General features: G+C 52.5%; 1 protein-coding gene across 22 annotated transcripts in view; it reads left to right on the top strand.

The window, feature by feature from the left end:
- Nucleotides 1-20,037, top strand: part of TACC2 (transforming acidic coiled-coil containing protein 2) — a 210,748-nt gene that overhangs the window by 73,890 nt on the left and 116,821 nt on the right. The window contains exon 1 of one of the 22 annotated variants that reach the window (XM_072740287.1): nt 12,129-12,335. The exons of 18 other annotated variants lie outside the window; for them this stretch is intronic. The gene's annotated coding sequence lies outside the window, so the exon portion shown is untranslated. Of the gene's footprint in view, nt 1-12,128; nt 12,336-13,130; nt 13,188-20,037 lie in introns of those variants that run through there. 3 more of the 22 variants (XM_072740288.1, XM_072740286.1, XM_072740283.1) reach the window with 3 other exon arrangements.

Raw genomic sequence — 20,037 nt, forward strand, 5'->3', positions numbered from 1 at the left:
TTGAGAGTATGACCTTGCACCCAGGCCCGGTGCGGAGGCCTCGGGTAACCGAGTCAGCTGGCTCTAAATAGCAGCACTTCATCTGGAACCCTCCCTGCCCACGCCTCCCCACTGGTCCCACCTGTGTGGGAGCAGAAATGGGTTCAGGGCAGAGATTGGTCTTCCACTTGTCCTCTCTGCACCATTTTCTTGTCCTGAGAAGCTGGAAGGGCGGGAGAGGCTTCCCAGGGGCGTGCAGGGCCAGCAGGCCCCAGCTAACTGCAGCTTAACCTCTCTTCTTCTTGGAGCCTGTTAAGTCGTCCAGCGTTAAATATTTTAGCAGCCTGCTGATTCAGACGTTGACTGTGAAAGTGTTTCTGTTTCCAAGGAAGGCGCTGGCACAGGTCTGAGTACTGATACTTTTAATGCCCTTTCCTTTTGCAAAATGGGCAGAGTGTGTTTGGGAATAAAAACCTCAGGGGAGGAGTGTGTCTATGCCCTGGGAGGAGTGGGTAGGGTGAGCCAAGAGAAGACCAGAGAGCACGGTGGTCTTGGGTCAGCAGGGAGGTCTCGGGCCAGGACCCCTTCACTTGGGGAAGCAGGGAGGCTGGGTCCCCCGAAGCCACCCCAGTCAGCCGGGAGGACCAGAGGAGGAGGGACCAGACGTGAGGCTGAGGGTGAAATCAGACTCTGGAGGGAGGGGCACGTTTGGCCACCTGAGTTCAATCAAATACAGATCTTCACTCTCAGGGCCGTGTGGGCTGGTCTGGCGACTGCTTCAAGCCTCTGCTTCGCCATAGGTAAATGTCTATGGGGACTTAAAGGGATGTTAAATGGGGATTACAGGAGGCAAGACACAGAATACTCTGCACAAAGCCAGTTTTCTTTCTTTTTTTTTTTAAGATTTATTAATTTTTAGAGAGAGGGGGCAGAAGGGAGGGGCAGAGGGAGAGAGAGTTCCAAGCAGACTCTGCACTGAGCTCGACCTGACTTTAGCTGCTCGATCTCAGGGTCGACTCTACACGACCCTGACATCATGACCTGAGCCGAAACCAAGAATCAGTGACTTAACCGATTGAGTCACCAGGCGCTCTGAGCCAGCTTGCGATAGCTGGTAGCTGTGACCATTAGAGAGCTGGGCCCTGTCGGCTGTTGGAGAGCCCATGAAACAAGGTCCCTGAGCTACATGGAACCCTACAGGTAGCTCCGTCCCGCTCAACCAGCTCGGCAGTTACCCAGCACATACGCACCCAGACTAGGTGCTTAGAAGGGAAGCCACGGTCTTTTTCCTCAGGGAAGAGCTGAGCCTGTACACAGGCTCCTCCAGGAGAAGAGGATTGGGGTAAATTGATAGGGGGGGGTCAACCCGCGGTGGGCAACATGTGCGGTTTGTTGACTCCTTGCTCAGTGCTCACGCACTCCAGAGGAATCAGGTGGTTTGGCCCCTCCTGTCTACTCCCCGTGGCTTCTCCAGCCAACTGTACTTCCTTCCCCTCCCTGGGACTCAGTATTTGCCATCACAGGATCAGGAGTTGGGGTTATGATTCTGAGTTCTCTGTTTAGGGGTACTTGCTTGGATACAAGTTTGTGGTCATCTGTGTGTGGGGGGATCTTGGCTTGTGGCCAAGAGACTAAGCCAGGATCTTGTTTCTTTGGGAATGTTAGACGTGCAGACAAGGCGCTTGGTTACCCGCACCTGATACTCTGCGTGGCACACAGTGGGCCCTCCATAAGCACTTGCTGAATAATTCAACCCAACTGGCTATCAGGTGACTTGGAGGCTTCCTGTCCTGGAAAATCGGGTCAGACAGGACTTAGAGGCAGATGCTGGGTCTCACTTCCAGCTCTGCCATTAGACCGCTAGCCTCTAAGCAAGTTCCTCAGCCACTCTGAGCCTCAGTTTCCTTGCCTGCAAAATGTGTATAGTCCTAGGGTCAACCACATGGACAGACCATGGAGATTGCATAAAAATAATGTGTGTCAAGAGCTTAGCAAAGTACCTGCCTGGTGTGCAGTAGTAAGCACTTAAATTTATCAGACGTAATAGTTTTTATTAGAAGTATCATTATTACCGTCATAATTTGAATGATGCTAATACTGTCATTAAGGCAGGTTCCTGGGAAACACTTGTGCTTTGACACATGGACTAGCTGAAATTTGCTGAAGTTCTTTTTCATCTGCCTTGGATTCTTTGGAAGGCCTCACTACCCTCTAAGGATACTTCCCATCCCTGAGCCACCAGCCTCCCTACCAGGGTGGCTTCAATGTTGCAACATTATATTTGATGCAAGGTCAAGCCATCCAGCACACATGAGGAATGCATTCTTTTCCTTGGGGAACTAGGGCTTTGGGGTTAACCTCTTGCCAAGAGTGGCTGCAAAGAAGCTGAAGCCTAACATTTGTGGGAGGGAGTGAGCGCCTGTGTGGGTGAGCCCAGCTGGGGCTACACCAGCAGATCGCAAACTCCGAGTGCATCGTATGGGACAGATTGCCCCGACTATTTTGGCACAGCGTTTTGAGCTGCTAACCCATCCCAAACCTCCTAGAAAAAGGGGCAGAGCTGAAAGTTGTCTGTCTTTGCCTAACTGCCAGACACCATAGCACAATGGCTGCGGGAGGAGACCCTTCCTGGCAAGTGACCAAGCCGCTGGAATTTAAACACGCAAGGCCAGCGTTGGCAGAAAGTGAGAATTTGGGGGAGCAGGGAGTACAAGCCTTGGCGTGAGCTCTCAGCTCTGGGCCAGATTGCCTTTCCGGGCCACCTATGAAGGATGCCGGGGGTGGAAGCTCCTCGGGCTCCCGAGTCATGGTGGTAGGGATGCTCACCCTCTGAGACAGGTACCACCTCATGCCTGGCTCAGAGGTTCCTAATCATGAACTATCACAACCAGAAGGACTTCAGGACCTTCAGCCTCCTCATTTTACAGATGAGAAACCTGATACCAGAGAAGGTATGTGACTTCCTTAAGGACCCACAGCTTGTCATGGGACTAGCCTAACTCCTGAATGCAGTTCTTTGGGGCTCGAGACCAGTGTTCTTTTCAACAACCCCACTGGCCCCGTGGTGAGTAAGCGTCACCTTGGCCAAGTACAGCAAGCCACCCAGGTGAGCCTGCTATGAGCTGATGTACAGATTGTTTTCTTCAAGGAGGGGTAGTGGCTGAAAGTAATCCTGTGCTTGGGTCCTGTCTGAGAAAGCAGCCTATGCAGGCTTACTCCAGCTTTTTTGCAAAATACGCTGCAGCCTCTACGTGATGCTGGCTCTGGCTTTCCTTTGCTTGTGGTTGGTTGCTTTTGCAGGAGGACTGCAGGAAGCCCGCTGTGAAAAGTTAGTTGGACAAGTGCTCACAGATGCTCTAATTTGCCACGATTAGGGGAGTGTGCAGATGAGGATGGGGAGGGCAGGCTCGGAGGAGAGTTCAAGTGGAAGTTCTGTCTAGCTGAGTGTGTCTGTATGAGTGGTTTACTAGGAACCACTCAGAGTGGTTTCTCTATAAGGTTTTTGTTTTACAAATAGTTGAGCCATCAGGGCTTGGGAGGTAAAATACTCCTTTTTTAAAAAAAAAGATTTTAAAAAATTTTTTAAAGGATTTTCTTTATTTGAGAGAGCAAAAGAGAAAGAGTACATGTGGGGGTAGGGAGAGGCAGAGGGAGAGGAAGAAGCAGACTCCCTGCAGAGCAGGGAGCCCAACGTGGGGCTCAATCCCAGGACCCCAGGATCATGACCTGAGACAAAGCCTGACGCTGAACCATCTGAACCACCCAGGTGCCCCTTTAAAGATTTTATTTTTAAGTAATCTCCTCATTCAATGTGAGGCCCGAACTCACAACCCCGAGGTCAAGAATCCCATGCTCCTTCAAATGAGCCAGCCAGGGCCCGGAGATAAAACCCTCTTAATGATTATTGTAGGGTTTAGCTTTGCTTTTGCACGGAGATGGGAGCTTGTCTGTTAGAAACCCCCAGGCTCTGTGTTGAACTGATGTTTATACCTCTTATTTGGTTCATGTTTTATCTTCAGTGGAGAGTAATTATTCTGTATTGGTGGTCCCATCTGGGGGGAGCTTTTGCTTTTCAGGAACTCCCGTCTTATTCTGCATTTGAGAACTCTAACTGGCCTGATGAGAGAGGCTGTCACACTTCCCTGCTCCTTCCCTCAGTCCTGAAAAGCCATTGACTCTGCAAGCCCGACAAGGGGCATTCCATGCTTTCTCTTCTAAATTCCTTTTCCTCTGACATAGAAATGTGGAGAAAGGTATAAACAGAGAGGCAGGCCAGGACTTTACAGGCGTCAGAGGCGGGCACTGACTCACAAGCACTTGTCCCAGGGTGATCCTCTGCCTGCCTTGTCCCTCACCCTCATCAACCACCTTCTTGTTCAAGAGACCAGACAGGAAAATGTAAGTGCCCTTGAAGCCCTCTCCACCCTCCAGCTCTGCAGGAGGCCCCCACCCCTTCCCCTGCCCAAGTATCAGAGTCTTCTGTAACCTGATCACAGTTCAACCCAGACAAACGCATTATACTTTGTCGTACAGGATTTCATCCTTTACTGGAGAGCTTTGCACTTGAGCTGGACAGGTCTGGTTCAGATTTGTCACTTATTCATTCTAGGGCCTCAGTCAAGTTGCTTTATCACTTTAAACCTTAGTTTCCTCATCTATAAAATGGGTCTGAAATTAATACCTACCTCTGGAGGATTCAGTGTGATAGTGTGTGGGAGGTGCTAGCTTGGGGCTGGCACAGCCTGGTGCTCAATGCGTGTTTGTCGCACAGAGGGTGAGGCCTCTGATGATGTGAGACTGGTCCTGTTCCTTAGCGCAATGGGCTGCACACAGTAGGCCCTCAACAGATGTTGGTAGGTTGATTGCATCATGTCCAGTGGATAGAGGGTGTGGGTATTTGATACATCCCTCAAAAGCTATCCGTTGGCCCGCTTAGTTCAACAGCACAACAAAGTCACTGTGGTGATAAGGCATTCCCTAGTCCATTTCTTCTTTCATTCAAACTGAGGACTTCTACTTAAAGGTCCTGTGCTGGGTGCTTGAGCATGAGGGTTTCTCATGCTCAGCACCATTGACACCAGGCATCAGGGCCTGGGGGATTGTTGGGGAGGGCTGTCCTGTACATGGTAGGGTGTTCAGCAGCCCTAGAGGCCGGGAGCATCCTCCAAGTCATGACAACAAAAAATGTCCCCAGACACTGCCAGATGTCCCTTGGTGGGCCAAGCTGCCCCTAGAGAGCCACTGCCCTAGGGCTGTGCAACTCATGTTGTGGTTCCTTATATTAGCAGCCTCAGCATCACCTGGGAGTCTTTTAGATCAGCAGAACATCAGGTCCTACCCCAGACCTGCTGAGTCAGAATCAGCATTATACAAGGTGTGCAGTGACTCGTTCTCATGTCAGAGTTCAAGAAGCTGCTAAGTTCATGGGCCACCCTGTAAGCAGCCAGGACCTAGGGCACTGTTTTCGACCTTGGCTGTGCACTGAAATCTCCTAGCGAGCTTTAAAAAAAATACTGATGCCTGGGTGCCCACCCCCAGAGTTTCTGATTTAATTGATATAGGGGTGAGGCATAGGCGCAGGGAACTTTCATAGTCCCCAGGTGGTTCTATTGTGCAGCAAAGTTTGAGAACAGCTGGTCCAAGCGATATAGAAGCGAATCAAAGACTCAGGCTTCAGATGCTTATTTGTCTGGTGGGGAGATGAGACATCTTCGTCATCATTGTTAATGTGTAAACTGAACCAAGCCCTGCAACCACCCTTCGCTCTCAGCCCACCAGACCCTCACAATATCATGGTTATTCATCAAATGTTTTATTTTTTAACCATTGCCCTGATGTCACACCGATATCAGACTCTGATTCCTGAAGATGATTATTTTTCTGCCTAGAAAGACAGTCCAGTGGGCTGAGCTGAGCACACATTCGGGCAACGTCAGCCTGCGTGTGAAGTGGACTTTGTGTGGACTCCAGGAACATGGCAGGGTCCCATCTAGAAATTCTGGATGAGGCTAAGAAGTCATGTGGAAAGCTGCCCCCATACATTTCCTGCATGTATTTTGGGTTCAGGCTGACATTTCATCTTAGCATGGGTGGACATAATGGCCAAATGTTTCGAAGGCCTGAATCCCGCCTCCAAATATTTCTCTCCGCCCATACAACTCAGTTTTGATGGGTTGCAGCTCAGGAATGTACCTCGCTGCTTGGACAGTCCTTTGTGGAATGTGAGGACTTATCTGAGAAGCCTAGAGTAGTGATTCCCCTTCTAGAAAAAATGAACAAGAATAACAAAAAAACTTTCTCAGAATTCACTAGTGAAATAGATCTTATTTAATTAGTATGAGGGTGAGTTCCCATGATAGAGCCAGGCACTGGTCCTGGGTTCCTCATGGCATATTTTCTGCCAATTGGTTCAGAATATATAAAAATAACTTGAAGCTTAGCTCCTTGTCACCGTGGGCTGGTTAGGAGTTGAGGTTCGTGGACGCACAGCCTGTGTGTGAACATGGTTCCTCTGGGTGCGAGCTGGGGTAAGAGACCTCCAAGCTGTTTCCTCTTTTGTCAGCTGAAGACAATAGCCATGAAGACCCATCCGAGGATTAAATGAGAGAAGAGATGAAAGCCACTTAGAGTGTCAGCTGGGTGGCAAATGTTCACAAATGTTAGCTAATATTATAGTAGTCATTTTTAAAAAAGATTTATTCATGAGAGAGAGAGAGAGCAAGAGAGGCAGAGACATAGGCAAAAGGAGAAGCAGGCTCCCCACAGGGAGCCCAATGCAGGACTCGATCCCGGGATCAAGACCTGAGCCAAAGGCAGACACTCAACCCCTGAGCCACCCAGGTTCTCCTATAATAGTCATTTTAACAAGTTTCTCAATCACCTCTTTGGTTTCCTTTATCTGATTGTTAAGTGGGGAAGGCAGAGAACAAGCCGTCGTATGGATGGATGGTACGTCGCTACCCTTCCAAGCTGGCAGATGATGGGATGATCCTCCTGGTGAGCATGCTCTGGGGGTTTGGGTTTCTGAGGTGAAGCCCTGAGGTCTGCCTTCTTGCAGAGAGAAGACCTTAAAATGCAGTGAGGTCCTGGGTGGATGGATTGAGGAAGGCTGGTCCTGGAGGAGAAGACTCTCCTGCCAGGACAGGGGCAAGTGGCAGCATTGATCTCTGGGCTGAGAGCACAGTGGGGGCAAAGCCATGGCCAGGCAGGGGATGGGGGAGATGAGGTTTTTCTGTCCTCAAGCAGACCACACTCTGGTTCAAGACAGAGCACATAGGCATTAAAATATTAGAACAGCTCAGGGCCCTAATTGTCTTTGCCTTTCATTGGGTAATGGCTGTCGGTGGCCACCAGCACTTATCTGGAAGGTATTGTCTGGGAGGCAGGGACTTTGTCGCTTGTGTCTGTCTCCCAGCACCTAGGAGGACCTAACACACTGCAGGTGCTCAGGAAATATTTGTTGAAAGAGTTCATCATAGACTTTGTCATCACAAAATGTTCCTAAGTATATTCAAGAACAGATTTAATTCTCCCTAGAATGTTCTGTTTCTCTTCTGTCCATTTCCCTTCTTTTTCTTAGCTCCATGTTTCACCATGTCCTTTAGGTGTGAACCGCCTTGAAGACTTTCACCTTCTCTGTGTACCACTTGTAGCATTACTTACTGTTTTTCCTTCTGCTTCGTTTGTATTTCAATGTATTACTTTGTTTGGTCCTAGGTAACCTGCCTGTGAAGTTATGGGCCTGATGTGCTAATTATGTTTCTTTCCTAATATGTTTTAAATGCGTATCTATTAAAATATCCTCATGAGAAATCTTAAGACGGTAACACTCCCTTGGCCTCTAAAACTCTGCTCAAGTATTCCGTCTTCTGGAAAATCTCCCCATACCTCTTGTGGGGCTGATTCAATATTTTCTTTCTGCCTCTGTCCTGTAGTAGCAATTCCCTTATCTGACTATAGGAATGGGCCCAGGGACCATGAGGCATCTGACTGTACAGGGGGCCCACATTGCAGGTGCTCAATAAGTGATTTTGATCAGCTGCATGAAACTCCTTAAGTCTATAAAAATTTATACCACCTGGCTACATGTGGGTGCTCTGATCAGGGGCCCTGGTGTTCTGTGAGGACATCATGGTATAATTCAGGGGCCCGGTGCTCCTGAGCTTCTACCTGGGGGGCCGTCAACAAGTCAGATATATGAACTTCTATTTAGACTCACACCCCCAGCAGAGAGCTGGTGTGTTCCTTGCCCAGGGGGGGCATCACATATTCCTCCCCAGCTAACCAGTCAGCCCTGCAATATTTTCTAGTCTCTGGCTTTGTTTCCCAGGTTTTTTTCTGGGGAATAGTGATTGCAGAGGCTCATGAATATTTTATTAGTTTCAGGTGTTTAGGCATCAGGCAAATTTGGGCACAGGTTTCCAGCCTGGCTTCCCGTTTTCATGCGGCTTGTCACTTCTTGGCCAAAGCAAAATATTGTAGCCACAACAGGGTTTTAAAGGAAACTGCAAACACATAGCAAAGCCTTCTTTAGTGGGCAGGGCTGGAGGCATTTCCTAGGCACCAATTTGCCTTTTTTTTATTTTTAAGATTTTATTTATTTATTCATAAGAGACAAGATAGAGGCAGAGACATAGGCAGAGGGGGAAGGAAGCAGGCTCCCTGCAGGGAGCCCGATGCAGGACTCAATCCCAGGACGCTGGGATCTCGACCTGAACCGAAAGCAGATGCTGAACCACTGAACCACCCGTGCGTCCCCCAATTTGCCTTTTGTATTCCAGGACACTCTTGGCAAATGGTCTTTCATTTGCTCTGTGGTTTTGGATCCCTTTCTGAAGCTTTTAGGTCTTCTCAACATCACAGTTGACATTCCTTCAGGATGCTCTTGGCTGCAAGTAACAGCCCAATGCCAGAAAACCCTAATGATGATAGGTCCATCGTGTCACCTGGCAGGGAGCCCAGAGACAGGGCACTTTTAAGGTGGAGTGATTCGTTAGCACATTTCATCTTCCCTTCTGCCCACCTGTAGTATGTTCACTGATGTCCCGTTCATTGTTTCAAGTTGGCTGCAGCAACCCCAGGCATTGTGCCCTCAAGACAATGCCAAGAGGCAGGAGGACGCCTGGACAGGAGATATGCCACCTGTGTCTTCTCTAAAGAATGAGGGAAATGTCACCATAAGCTGACTTCCCTTTCTGTTTCCCTGGCTGAGGGTGAGTCACATGACCACACCTATATTAATTATTTGAATATAAGCCAATAAGTAACCAAGGAGAGGGAACAACTGTTTCGGAAACAACTAATGAGAGCAGCCAGGGTGGCTCAGCAGTTTAGCCCCGCCTTCAGCTCAGGGCGTGATCCTGGAGACCTGGGATCGAGTCCCACATTGGCTTCCCTGCATGGAGCCTGCTTCTCCCTCTGCCTCTCTCTCTCTGTATGTCTCTCATGAATAAATAAATAAAATCTTAAAAAAAAAAAAAAACAACCAATGACGCCTGGAACTTTAGTTCCAGAGTTTCTCCAAGTGTGGTTTGGAATGCATCTCCATCTAGAATCTGCTTGCTAAAATGTACATTCTTGAGCCCCCCTTTCCTGACCCCCGTTTCCTGAACCAGAATCTCTGGGAGCATCTCCACAATAACCTAGTGAGTCTTATGCATGCTGAGTTTCAGACCATAGGTCTGGTGTTTGAGGTTGTCTCATTAATATTGACAGATTGATCCTTTTTCAGGGAGGCTGAGAGAATAATAAATAAATAAAGCATTAGCCTTCCAAAATTCTCTGTCCAGTCCTTGCTTTTGGAGATTCAAACAAAAGTACTAGCTAACATCAAAGTACCTATGATGATATCTAGGATTTGTTTCAAAATAATCTGGGTAACGGTGGGGAAGTGAGCAATGTGAATAAAACAGAATTGGCTGGGATTTGATAATATTGAAACTGGGTAATACACATAGGATTCATTATACTGTTCTCTCTACTTCAAAAACAAAACAACAAAGACCTCCTTTCAGACACCTGTGCTGTCACTACACAGCCTTTGACATTGGGTGCGTCACTCCCCTTGAGATTCAGGTTGGATTCTAGGAGTCCAACAGCATAGATTCTTTCCTAGAAAGCAGTGTTTGCACATTTTCATCCCCCCCCCCACCCCTTCTCTCCAAATGAATCTTTTCTCTAAACAAAATGTTATGTGGAGCCCAAACACGGGACCCATAGAAGTGGAATAGTTCTTGTTATAGGTGCTATGGGTGCCTCTTGGGTAGCCTTTATGGTAACTCCAGAAACCCCAGGGCTCCAGAAGATAGTTTAATAGTGACTGCACTATAACACTGCCGAAAACATTCATACAGCCTACATTTTATTTTATTTTATTTATTCATAGAGACAGAGGCAGAGACACAGGCAGAGAGAGGAGCAGGCATCATACAGAGAGCCTGATGTGGGACTCGATCCAGGGCCTCCAGGATCACGCCCTGGGCTTCAGGCGGCGCTAAACTGCTGTGCCACCGGGGCTGCCCACAGCCTACATTTCTGCAGAGGCCTTGGCCTTGTACTCAGACCCAAGAAATCCTTATGGCGTACAGATTCAGTCATGGATGCATGCAACTACTGAGGCACATGCTTCCTGCCTGTGATTTAGTCTCTTTCTATAGATTCCAGGGATCCCAAGCCAGAGGGCACAAAACCTATATCCTTCCTCCTCTGTACTAGCAGTGTGATGTTACCGAGACCTGGAGCAGGAAGAGACAGGCAATGCACGTGTACTATGGCTGTCGTTGGGACCAGAGCTGTGTGGGTTGGCTGAGAGTTTCCTGTGGGGATGTATCTCTGTCAGGTGGTGGGATTTGGATCTCAACACTCTATGATGTTGGGAGTTCTTGGCTTCATCTTCTAATGAGTAGGTCCTACACTGGACCATGGCTCTGTCTGACTGCCGGCTGCCCAACACCACTGCATCGTTTGAGTGTGGAGATGCCTTGGAGAAGGGCCGGGGACAAGCCTTGTTCGGCCAGAGTGTTCTCCTGCAATGAGTGATCTTAGACTCTAGAAACATTTCTAGAATCCAAGATACTTTCATAGAATCCATCAGAGTAAATCATAGTAATAACCAGATGTCTACTGTATCAGTTTCTTATTGCTGTTGTAATAAATTACCACAAAACTAGTGGCTTAAGACAATACAAAATTAGTTTTTCACAGTTCTGCAGGTAAAACATCTGACAAGGGTCTTGCTGGACTAAAATCAAAGTGTCAGTAAAGATGTGTTCCCTTCTGGAAGCCTGACAGAAAAATCCATTTCCTTGCTTTTCCAGCTGCCACATTTGTTGGTTCACCATGTCCTTCCTCCAACCTTCAAAGCCAGCACAGCATCTTCATGTCTCTCTCTGCTTCTGTTGTCACCTCTCTCCCCTTCCTCCCTCTTTCACTCCCAAGGGCCCTTGTAATTACATGGGGTCCACCTGGATAATCTAGGATAATCTCCCTATTTTAAGGTCAGATGATTAGCAACCTTAATTCCATCTACAATCTTAATTCCCATTTGCCTTGTAAATTAACATATTCATAGACCTTGGGGATTAAGATGTGGACATCCTCGGTAGGGGACATAGGGGACATCATTCGGCTAACCACACCAGGGAGTTTCAGAGCATAGTGGAAAGTTATGCATCCAGCAAGTGGGGAGGGGATGTTTCATAGGAAAGGGATGGCGCCTCAAATGCATCTTTGTTCTTGGCCTGATCGGAGTGCTTGAGCTTAATAAGGTAGAGAGTGGGTCTTTTTGGTTTGTTTGTTTTGCTTAGTTTTTAATCATAAATGGATGTGACTTAGAATTAGGGTACAAGGACACAGGAAAAAGAAACCCCGGGCATTCCAATTCTTACTTTACCAATAGCGGATGGTATACATTTAAACAAATTAGGCTGTTTTGGTCTCAGTTACCACATTTGTGAAACGGGAACATTAATACCCATTGTGAACAAGGACTCCATTGACATTTCTATTAGAAATGTGGCATGGTGTTTAAAAAATATATGCAGATTTTTTTTTTTTTTTTTTTTTAGTGGAAGGTAATAAAAGTCCATTTCTTTACACGGAATCCTCACTTAGGGCCATCCAGCCCTGGGCATCTGTTTCTTTAAGAGGAAGAAAGGAAGCGTTGAGTCATTTGTGAGTCTCTTGCCCTTTGGTCCCTGCATATAAAATATAGCAAAGCTTTCTTGAAACCAAACTTAAAATAGGAAGCCCGGCATCCACATATAGCCACAGGCTCTTTCTAGTTCTTTTCCTTCTCCTTTCTGCCTAGCTGCAGGCATAGCCAGAGGAAAGGTGACACCTTGCAGTGGTGCCCACAGGTAAGCGCCGCTTCTGGGTCTGAGGTCGATGTTTGCAGAGGAGTTGATGTGGGACCCTGGAAGGGAAAAGAAAAAAAAGCAGCACACACGCTCCCTGGAAATGTGGCAGCGCGAACCGGTTTGGGTCTATCGTCTATTTCAGAAGGTGTTGAGAGCCCCGGAGGAGGCACGTCAAGTTTTGCAAACTGTGGGGCCCAGCGCACTCCAAGGACCTGCGGTCAGGCGGCGGCGTGAGGTCCCCGCACAGCGGGAGAGGGGAGCCGGAGCGAGGCTCCCGCACCCGGGGAGGCGCCGTTCGGTCCCCACCTTCCTCCGGGGGCCTGCAGCCGCCGCCAGGCGAGTGTGCCCCGCTGAGCCGGGACGCGCGCCCCGCACTTGGCCTCAGGCGCTTGGCAGGGCGCGCGCCCCGCGGGGCCGCAACAAGTGGTCGCGACCCAGGGCCTGGGGGTGGGGGCAGCTGCGCGCGCCCGGGGTCGCCCCGGCTCCGGCTCCAGCTCCGCGCGGGGAGCGGCCGCGGGACCCCGGGCGGGGAGCGGGGAGCGCGGCGGGGAGCGGGGAGCGGGGAGCGCGGCGGGGAGCGGGGAGCGCGGCGGGCGCCCTGCGCGAGCAGCTGGGGCGCGGGCCGCGGAGCGCGGGGCGGGGGGAGGAGCCTGGCCCGGCCGCCGCCGCGCTCCCAGTCATTGGCCTTTTGTGCTGCAACTTTGCCCGAGCCTCGGGGGGCCGCGCCGCTGCCCCGGAGAGTCCGCGTCCCGGGGCTGCCGTGGGGGCTCTGCGCGCCGCCGCGGGGGGCGGGGCGGGGCGGGCGGGCCGGGCCGGCCGCGGAGGACGGCGGCTGAGCGATCGCCCGGGCCGGTAAGTGCGCCGCGGGCGGGGGCGGGGGCGGGGGCGGGGGGCGGGGGGCGCCCCGACCTCGGCCGCCAGACAAAGGCGCGCTGGACGCGGGAGCCGCGGCTCGCCCGGCCGGTCCCGGGAGGCACCGGCTCAGGGCAGGGAGGGGGAAGCGGCGGTCGGGTCCCTGCCGGCGGAGGAGCGTGTGCGCGGGCGCCCGGGGCTCGTCCGTCGGCGGGACGCTCGGGTGCGCGCCCGCGGGGCGGCCCGGGTCGGGTCGGGTCGGCTCGAGGTGTCGGCGGCCGCAGCCGAGCCTGCGCGCGGGCCGGGTCCGCTCCCCCCTCCCCCCCCTTGGGGGCGCTGCCGGGGCCCGCGGTCCCCGCCCGTAGCTGGAGTCCGCGCCTGCAGCTGGAGTGCGGGCCCCGGGTCGGGGCTCCCCCTCCCCCTCCCGCCCCCCCTCCCCCGCCCCCCCCCGCCCCTGAACCACCCCGCGGGGGCTCCCCGAGCTCGAGGGGCGCCACCCGGCTGCGCGGAGGTCACCCCGGCGGGCCACGGCGGCGCGCGGAGGAGCCATGAACCGCTCTGCATTTCCTCCGAGTTGGGGACTTTTAAATTCTCCAGTAGTTACGTCACCGGGGCCGAGCGCACTTGAGGGCTCCGGGGAGCACGTGACCCGCGAGCTTGCCCGGGGCGTCCCCGACTCCCGGCCGCGGCGTGGCTCTGCCTCGGCCCCCGGACCTCTGCACGGCCTGGAAAAGTGGCTCCAACAGCCCTGCCGGCCTGCGCGGGCGGAGGGCGCCGACGTGCCGGCCTCGGGACTTGCCTTTTCTTAAAGGGCATCAGCATCATCACCATCACCATCACCATCATCATCATCATCATCATCATGATGTTATCCTAGTTGTCATCTTCTGGCTCTGGCGCACGGGGACAGGACCTTGGGGCGGGTGTGTGTTGGGGTGGGGGGGGCTTAAATACAACCGAGATAGCCGCGAGCTGTGTCTCCAGGTGTGGGCGGCTGCGCAGGTGGGAACGGAAGCTGCTCCCGACGGGCGGCCCGGGCGTGGCTAGTGCGCAGCGCGCGCAGAGGTGCATGTGCCGCCCGAGCCCCGAGCCCCTGCCTGCGCCGCACCGGGAGTCCGGGGCCTGGTGCTGGTTTCTGTCTGTTTTACGCCAGGAGAGGGCGGGGCCTTGTTAGAAGGCAGAGAGAACTCTCTGTTCCTATTTCTCTGGGATTCGCTGTGAAGCCACATTTCAAAAGCTGTTTTCATTGTAGTATTTGGAAGTGACTTTGGAAACGTCTGGGGCCATGTCCTGAGGCTGGTTTCAGCTGTGGCTTCATCCACTCTGAACCACTTAACATGTTGCAGCACTAGTGGAGTCTTCACTATTGTTTTTCAGGGGCCTGTTTGGGAGTCGATGGAATTGGAGGAAGGGTTTGCTGGGTTTGCTGCGGCTTGGGAGTGGGCGGCCGTCCAGCAGCCAGCAGCCAGCAGCCAGCCACCAGCCAGGGCGCTTCTCCTCCTCCGGAGCTCAGGCCTCGGGCTCTTGGAGAGAATAGGGCCGCTTGTGCTGGGCAGGTGAGTCCCACGGGGCTCCTTCTCACAGGCGCTGCCCTGGGCTCAGGCATTCTCATCAGAGGAGAGCCAGAGCAGGAAATAGGTCAGGAACTGCCCTCCTTGTTGCAGATGCCACAGCAGACTCTCAGCTCCGGGGAGCATCTTCTTCAGTTCCCACACTGTCGCTGGTCCCTTATCAAAAGTCACTTGCCCGGCCTCAGGTAGGCCAGGCATCACGGCGTACAGTGTTCTCCCTTGGAAAACCTGCAAAGAACTGGCGTTTGGTGCCTCTGGTCACCTCTTCATCCTTTCTGTCTCAAAGTTTGAGCACTTAACATATTTTAGCTGGAAGGAAATGTGAAGATCAAAGTTGCATTTTACAGATGCCCAAAGGGAGACTTGGAGAAGTCGGGAGTCACATGTGAGGATGGGACTCAAACCCAGGACCCCAGACACCCGGCGCCGCATTCTCTCAGCAAAGTCCTGAGGCCTCTGTGGTCTTATCCTGATTTGTATTGTGGTTATTTATGTTTGTCATTTCTATGGAGACAGACACTGCTTGAGGGAGGATCTGCCTACTTTGCAGTACACTCCACAAGAGTGACATGGGCCTGGGGGTGGTCAGTGGTGGAAGTGAGTAAGACACCGTCTCTGCTTTCAAGGAGTGTTACGTGTGAGAGAGAGAGAGAAAGAGAGAGCTACACCTGAGCATACACACGCTGGGCAGGCTTTATGATGAAGCTGGCACCCAGTAGGGGATGTCTGAAAATGTACAAGAGTGCTTTGGTTGTCACCCTGACTTCAGAGGCCACCACTGATAGCTCCCTGGTGAGGGTCTGGGAGGCTATGCGTGTGACATTCCCGTACAACCAAGAACTGCCTCACCCAGAAATGACCCCTGGAGAGGAAATGCCCCCTGGAGAGGACCCTGCAAGGGTTTGGGAAATTGAGAGAGACCAGTTCTACCAGGAAGAGGAGCAATGAGGGGTCTGTGGGCTTGCTAGGCCTCAGGCTGCAGTTGTGGATGAGGCTGGGAGAGACTCAGAGCACGTGAGTGTGTATGTGTGTGTTTTCACAGCCAAAAGCAAGTGGTTCTTAGATTAACTGAGGTTTGGGTTTACAGGCCCTGGTACCTTTTGCACAATGAGGAGAAGGTCCAGGAGGCCAGTAATAGTCTCTGCCCCTACTGGCCAAAGGAGCACGTCTGAGAAGAAGGCCACAGAGCTAGGTGCCCTGGTCTCCCCCGCTGTGACCTGTGACCAAGGTGTGTGGCATGTGGCTTGGTGGCTGGCTTTTGTCTTCCTCTCCCCCACCGAGGTCATAGCCCCTTGTTTATAACCTCAGGAATCATTTTCACAGCAACTCATGGGATGCCAAGGCAGCCCAAGGATTACAGAACCATTTAGGAGAAAGGAAAAGCATGAAGAAGGCCTGGCAAAACAAAAGTTTTTAGGGAGGTGGCTCTAAAAATAGAGTAAATGAGACTTGCCAGGGCCTCTAGAGCCATGATCTGTAGTGCTAGTTTCATCAAAGATATGTTGGGTATCAGCTCTGTCCCCCTTCCCTTCCTCTCTGGTCCCCTCTGGGCTAGGCTTTCAGTCTGGCACTTGGCAAGGGTTTTCAGTGCTGCCGATTCAGAGAAAGCAAAGTTCCCAAGATGGATTTTCCCTGGATGGGACAGGCACTACAGAGACAGCTCCCAGCTTAGGGACTGAGCGCCTGTATTTGAGGCCCTGCCCCACCCTTACCAGCTGTGTGCCCTCGGGCAGGTCACTAACCATCTCTGAGTCCCAACTTCCATCTCCCTTTTTTTTTTTTTTAACGATTTTATTTATTTACTTGACCGAATGAGAGCACAAGCAGGGGGAGCACAGAAGGAGAGGGAGAAGCAAGTTCTCTTCCAAGCAGGGATCCTGATGCCAGGCTCGATCCCAGGACCTTGAAATCATGACCTGAGCCGGAGGCAGACACTTAACTGACAGCCACCCAGGCACCCCCGACTTCCATCTCCTAATGGTGGGGACACATACCCCTGCCGCCTGGCTCACAGAACTGTGGAGCAAGTGCCAACATGTGCCTGCAAATACCTGGCAAACTGTGAAGTGCTGTGCACATGGAAAGTCCTGGTTCTGTGTTTCACCTGGTTATGATGAAAGGGATTTGGTTAGGGCACGTGGATTTCCAAAGGCCTCAGAGAGCTTATTTTTATTGTTACTATTTTTATTTTTTTATTAAAGATTTATTTATTTATTTTATTTATGATAGACACACACACACACACACACACACACACACAGAGGCAGAGACACAGGCAGAGGGAGAAGCAGGCTCCATGGGGGGAGCCCGATGCGGGACTCGATCCAGGGACTCCAGGATTGCGCCCTGGGCCAAAGGCAGGCGCCAAACCACTGAGCCACCCAGGGATCCCTCCATTGTTACTATTTTTAAGTGGGAATGAGGAGGTGTGCTAGTGGACGAGGTTCTCATTTATTTGGAAGCTGGCTCTCTAGCCCCTGTTTTGTCCATTCTCCTTGATTAACTGGTCATTTGTGTTTTCCCCAGAAAACAAGTGAAAACAGAAGAATAGGAAACTCACTTCCATTCTGCTCACAGAGAGCAAATCTGGGGGAAAACTGGAAAGAAAAAGCAGTTGCTTCACTGGCTCACGGGCAGGTTTGGCCTCGCGTGCAGGTGTCTGGTCCTGCTCCTCCCTTGTGTGTGTGCGTCCACGTGGGGCCTGGAGGCCTGGGAGCCCCCCTGCTATCTATGGGCCCTTTTAGAGCACCTGCTGTCTGGCCGGAGGTCCCAGCTTTACCCTCCCGGGAGGGTAGGGGCTGGTTCACACCTGAGGGCACAGGTTTAGTTCACATCCTGCCACTTCTCCCAACAGGGCCCATTCCAAACTGAGAAGAGGCGGTAAGAGGTTGGCTTGAGCCTGTGTCAGGAGCATCTTCTCTTCCTCTGCCCCTCGGCTTCCCATGGCTGCCCGCCCTCCACCTGCGTCCTTCCCAGTAAACAGGACAACCCGATGTCACCTTGCATGCCTTCACCGAAGCTCCCTCACCTGTGCGGTACTGGCCCTGGAGCCTGCATTTGACGGCTCCCTGCATCCCAGCCGGTCTGGCGGTCAGCCACCTGCCGGGGTCTCTGCTCGAGGGCGACACACCCCCGCGTCCTCTCTCCTGCCCTCCCAGGGCCCAGGACCGTGCCCGTGCTCGGCAGAGCCCACCTCCTGGTTCTGGGGTCCCTGACTGCCTGCATCGGCCCCCCTCGGGCGCTCTGGGGCGCTGCCTCCGCTCCCCGTACAGGGTCTAGACCTCGTTGCATCCTGTGGGTGGCGAGAGCTGTTGTCCGGGTGATCTTGCGACTTGTGTGGTTCTGGAGTCGGGGAAGATCTGTAGGAAACCAAGGACTCAGCAAAGTTTTAAAAACACCAACAGCTAGACTTTTGCCTCGTCTGTGTAAAAAACGCTCGAGGCATTTGTTCAGCCTCTGGTTTGTCTGCGAGCTGAGACTGTACCTTTTCTCGGCTTGGAAACGTTAGAGAGGAAGCGGTCTCTGGCCTGAATTCGGTGGCAGCTCGGGTGGCAGCAGCTGCTGCCGTCTTTGTGTCCTTGCTCCGTGCCCGCGTCCATGCAGCCGGGCCGTCTGATGAGGTGGGCACCGTCCTTACCTAGGCTCCGCGCTCTTCCTAACGATCCTCGCAGGTTCACAGCTTGTCCCCCTTCACAGGCTCAGAGACAGGCTCAGCGGGGTTCACGAACTCGCCCAGGCTGCGCCTAACGGGCTAGTAAGCGGCAGAGCTGGATTCGGGCTCCGACCTGCCCTCTCCGGAGCCCCTGCTGTCGGCGCCCCGCTTGCTGCCCCCCCGCCCCGTGGATGACGCAGTTTGATTTCCGTGCCAGTGCTCTGGTGCAGTCGAGGCCCCCTGGGTTCCCTGCGCTGCCTTTCGGGAGAAGTAGGTACCCTTGGCTGCGATTTTGACCCCAGAAGGGCTGGTCCATGGGGCAGGTGTCTTCTCTTGGCTTTGTCCCTTTGATCAGGGGACCACTGCGTCATCACTCGCCCCACCGTGTGGCTTTTCCCAGCACGGGGGGCAGCGGGCGGTAATTTCTTAATCTTTTTTTAAATTTTTAAATTTTTTTTTTTTTTAACAAAGAATACATGCCTTACAACTCCATTTACATCAATTTTAAAGACAGGCAATTTAAAAAAAATTTTTTTTTAATTATTTATTTATGTAGTCATACAGAGAGAGAGAGAGAGAGAGAGGCAGAGACACAGGCAGAGGGAGAAGCAGGCTCCATGCACCGGGAGCCTGACGTGGGATTCGATCCCGGTCTCCAGGATCGCGCCCTGGGCCAAAGGCAGGCGCCAAACCGCTGCGCCACCCAGGGATCCCAATTTTTAAATTTTTTTAAAGATTTTTATTTATTTATTCCTGAGAGACACAGAGAGAGAGAGAGAGAGGCAGAGACACAGGCAGAGGGAGAAGCAGGCTCCATGCAGGGAGCCCGACATGGGACTCGATCCCGGGTCTCCAGGATCGCGCCCTGAGCTGAACCACCGAGCCACCCGGGCTGCCCAATTTCTTAATCTTTTGAAAAGAACAGTGGGTGCTGCCTCCCTGGCTCTTCCCTCTTGGAATGACTTCCCCTCCTTTGAGCTTGTCATCAACCCCAATGCTGGGGGTCACTAACCCCAAGGGGTGTGGAAATGACAGGCACTTTTAAGGCATGAATAAGTTGTCTATGAGGAAACGGCTCTCCCTCTGCACCGCCCCTCCACCACCGGGTCTCCTGGGAGCTCCAGCTGGAGCCCTGGGTCAGCAGGTCACCCCCCTGCACCTCCCATCCTTGGATCCTAAGCCGGAACCTGGCCCCTGGCCAAGCGGCACTCCCCAGGGCTTCCTCCAACCATCCCCATTCAGCCAGGCCAGGGGCTGCACCTCTGGAGCCTCGCGGTTTGGATCAGAAGCATCACTGGGCTGGAAGGGAGCATGGAGGACCAACGGTCTAAACCTTCTTTTATGGAGGCGGTGCCTGCAGCCTGGGGAGGGAGAGGTGTCGCCCAACCCCCGTGTGCTGGCTGTTCACCTGCTTTCCTGAGGAAGGCAGACGCCACAGGCTGTCACTATTCGTTTCACATTTTTGAGGGAGACTGAGGTCTGGAGTCGGGCAGCCAGGACGGTGCTCAGCTCAGTGGGGCCTCGGGTCCCCTGACTTCCCTGCTCCAGAGGCTCCATTTGCTCTTTGTGCAATGGGCTGTCGTGTTGCTCAAAGTGACAGAGGGCCTGCACAGTGCCTGGCACGCAG

This window comes from Vulpes vulpes, chromosome 15 (assembly GCF_048418805.1).
Source record: "Vulpes vulpes isolate BD-2025 chromosome 15, VulVul3, whole genome shotgun sequence".
Classification (NCBI taxonomy): Eukaryota; Metazoa; Chordata; class Mammalia; order Carnivora; family Canidae; genus Vulpes; species Vulpes vulpes.